Source organism: Lactuca serriola, chromosome 8 (assembly GCF_051521515.1).
Source record: "Lactuca serriola cultivar US96UC23 chromosome 8, Lser_US96UC23_V15, whole genome shotgun sequence".
NCBI lineage: Eukaryota > Viridiplantae > Streptophyta > Magnoliopsida > Asterales > Asteraceae > Lactuca > Lactuca serriola.
The window spans coordinates 207,173,189-207,177,693 of NC_136415.1; positions in this window are offsets into that span (position 1 = coordinate 207,173,189).

Below are 4,505 nucleotides of genomic sequence, written 5' to 3' on the forward strand. Positions count from 1 at the left end.
CGGGGCCCGGAGACAGGCGGAGCCTAAGAGAGAGAGATCTGTATACCGAGCGGGGCTCGATGCCAGGCAGGGCCCGATGCCAGAGTATTAAATTAATGGTTTGACAATTATGGTTTTAGTATTAAATTAAAAACGAAATTTTTGGTCATGATTTTTGGGATGTTACACAGTTAAAACAAGTTAGTTGCTTTCTTGTGTACAAAAAATAAGAAGTTGGCAATATGTGAACACGGATAAGAAGTAGTTACCCTCCTAAGTCATTTTCCCTTTGAGTTACCGGTTAAAACAGGTATTAGCCGGTAATATTAGTGTAATTTAAACAGTTAAAACAAGTTAGTTGCTTTATTATATACAAAAAAAAGTTGCCAATATGTGAACAAAGATAAGAGGTAGTTACCCTCCTAAGTCATTTTCCCAATCCTATAACACCTATAAGATTTAACTCCATCTATATAAAGGATTTTGTACGCATTTTCTTGACATTTTGAAATAAAAAATATTATTCCCCTTCGAATTTGTTGACCAACTCTTTGTTCTTGCTCCCCTTTTGTTCTGCATTAACGTTCCCGCCTTCACCAATATGCAATCAAGTTCAGCCTCCAAAGTAGAATCCTCATATAGTACTCCTGCAAAAATATTCAGGTCACTAGACGCTACATCATGTTATTTTGCATCTGTTACATTTGGTTAGAAACATATACCCAAGACCCGCTCTGACATTTTGAGGGCCGTACACACTTTATTATATTTTGGCCTTAATACTAAAGAAATTCTGAAAAATATAATAATTTATGTATATTTCATATTTTTTATTTCAGATCATAATGTAATAATAAAAATACTTTGGTTACATAATAGAATACTAAAAAAGAACATTAATTCTGCTTGAAATCTCTCATACTAAAATGTATAAAGAATAAAAAACCTAATTTATAGATCTCTTTTGCTCTTGGTTTGACTTTTGAGTTTGTCCGTTTCTATAGCTTTTATAGTCGTGCTTGAAAAAACATAGCAAATAAGTTTTAATCATTATAGATTTCCTGAAATGACTATCAAAATGTGAAAATTCAATCATCAAAAATAAACAACCATAAACAAATATCCAAATTGATTAATTGAAAGGTTTTTACCCGTTAACAACTTCTAGACCAATCAAAGATTTGAACAATTGGCAATCCATATTGTAAATGTAATACATCAATTAAAATAAAAGACGAAAACGACTAAGGCTATGGATACACCATTGAAAGTTAAAATCGGTAATCATAATATTACATCTAAAAGGCTAAACAAACCCAAGTAAACCAAAACAATTTCATGCAATAAAATTCACATAGATAACAAAGAGCAACAAAAACTAATGCTTGCTGGAATTCAGAAATCTATATCATATCATATCATACTATACTTATAAAACAAACATTTTTCCTTTCACCATATCAATTTGAAACTCCCAACTTTTCATATTTCCATATAATATATTTTCTAACTTAAATATGTTATTAATTATAAATATTATCATAAATGAAAGACTTCTTGAATTATCAATAACTTCAATATAGTGTTAAATACAAGAAACGTAAAAGAACATAAATCTAAAAGTAAAAATTAACTAAAAGATCTCCAAAAGCTATTTTTTTTGTAATAACTGAAATTCAGTTAAGTTGTTTTTAAATTAATTTATAATAATAATAGTTAAAATAACATAAAGTTACAGATTAAATTATGTTACATCACGAATAATGATCGATAATTTAAATAATCATCATGATGAAATTAAAATGCCATCAATTTTTTAAAGTTAATAAATCATGACATTAATTAATTTAAATAGATTAGAAATATAACAAATTTTATACATACGTAAAGCGTGAGTAAATATTATTAAATGATTCTATTTTAATAAGTGTTATATTATCTATTTTTCAAATTAATTATTATGTTACATTAACTAAATATCTAAATGTGATAATAATTACTTTTTAGTTAATATAAATGACATAAATATTTTCAATGACATGATTACTAAAATGTTAATTATATAATTTTATTAAATGAACTAAACTATAATATTAAAATATCAGATTTTACTTCTATTTATAAAATTATCACTTTAACTTTTTACATATTATAGTTAACTTATTACTTTAGATATGTTGTCGTATGTGAACAATTGTCATTTTAAAATCATAATTTTTGTATAATTTATGATTTTGTGCAAAATAGTTAAATTATTAATTTTAATATAATATTAAACGGTTAACTTAATTCAAAATTTCAGTTAAAGTTGAAAAAAATCGAAAGAATATTTTATAAATAATTAAAACTTATAAATTATGGGTTAAATCTAAATTGTAATCCTAAATTAACAAAACATATCATAAAACTACATTTTTATAAACATTAAAAATTTTCAAATAAGTAGCATAAAAATAACTTACAATAAGAATAGTTAAAAGTAATATTGTTTAAAAATTTATAATATCTTTAAAAAAACAAAAATAATTTTTCTTGTTATAAATAATTACAATCAATGAAACTAATAATATTCATCAAATAAATTTTAGAAAAGTTAAAATTTTGAAACCAAATTAAAATAATTAAGAGTTTCCAAATACATTATTTTAAATAACTTACAAAAACAATAGTTAAAAGTAACATTATTTACAAAAGTTATATTGTTACCTTTAAAAACAAAAAAAAAATGTTTGATGTTTTAAATAATTACAATGATAGAAATTAAAGTCTTAAGCAAATTAAATTTTTTAAAATTAATTAATCATAACAACAACTATAAATATCATTAAACCATATATTATATTTAATTTTATTCATGAGTAACCTACAGATAGAGGCCATTGAAACAATTGAGATTATAGAATTTAAAAGATGTCTACGTTGTCATATAATTCAAAAAAAACAATGTTTATACCAACTTATTATAAAATTTATTATATAAGAGCTAACAACGATGTCATTGATATATTTAAAAAACATATATCTGTAAAGATTTCAAATATATTGTTGTATTATGCGCAACGCGCGGGTATTCACCTAGTTGATCATATAAAAAGGAAGCAATTACCTAGACTAAAACTTCAACTCCAAAAGACTTGAGATGAATGTATTATTTACGAAAAAGTTGGCAAACTCGATAACAAGTTGTGTAATGTTTGTTTCAGGTATCATTTATTTCTCTAACATTTTAGGGTTTTGGACTGGGACTTGACGAGTTGAGGAGCTACAACTCGTCGGGTAAGGATCATTTTGGTCGCGGGATGAAGGGTCTACTCAACGAGTTGGAAGGCCCCAACTCGACGAGCAGGCGTTGGAAAGGAAAACCCTAATTTTCCGAGTTTTGCACTCTATATAAAGAATTTATGGCTCATTGTGGCCTCTCTCATCTTCTTTACAGTCCAGAAGCAAACCCTAATCGAGCTAACCTTCCATATTGAGTGTGTGTGAGGTTAAGTCTATGTGTGTGTGTGTGTGTGTTTAGTGTACTTCTTGGAGAAATCAAAGATTAAAGAGCTTGGAACGAGAAGGAGCTTATAGATCCAGCATCTACTCAGTTATAACAACCATTTGAAGGTAAAAAGTTGTTACCTTGATCATTCTCTTACTAGATCTCTCCATTCAAGAGTTTAGGGTTCCTTTTAGCCCACTTTGCACCCATTTTTGGAAGTTGGGCAGGAGTTGAAGTTGTAACTTCAGATCTAGACTCCTCTAGGCCCCTATAGTCATAAAGTTATCAACTTTATCAAGCTTTGGCCCTTCTCTATACCCCAAATCTATTATCAAGATTGGTTTTAGCATTTTAGTCTCTTGAAGCCTTGCATGCACGTAAAGTTGGTAACTTTACGTGGGAACCACACTCTAGGAGGCCAGATCTACAGTTTGGAGCCTTGGTTTCGCTTAAAAGCGTCTGAATGAGAAAAGGGCTAAAGGAACTTGACGAGTTGCATAGCCAACTCGGCGAGTTGGGCAGGGTTTACCCGACTTTTGGATTCTGAGTGAACTCGGCGAGTGAGTGAGATTACTCGGCGAGATGATTAGGGTTTTCAGCAAGGTTGGAAAAAACGCTCGACGTTAGCTAGTCGGTGGACTGGGGTCAATGGATTAATCGGCTAGGCGGAGATTAATCGGGGGATTAATCGGGTACCATTAATTGCTAAGTTGTTGAATTTTAAAAAATTAAATATGACTAATATCATATCAAAGTTCATAAATACCACTAGTATGATAACAAAATAGGTTAATATGATTAATTCAACACTAATCATGACACAAATAGTTTCCATTGAGATACAACTTCTTCAAAATGTTAAAATTTTATCGTTTTATAATACACTCATTATGTATGCAGGGATTAATCGCTAGGCGCCTTCTAATCAGTCAAGTGGCGCCTAGGGATTAATCAGAGATTAATCGTGACCTAGTCGGGATTTTTACAACTGTGGTTTTCGGTCTCCTGGACACTAAATAACTCGACAAGTTACTCAGGT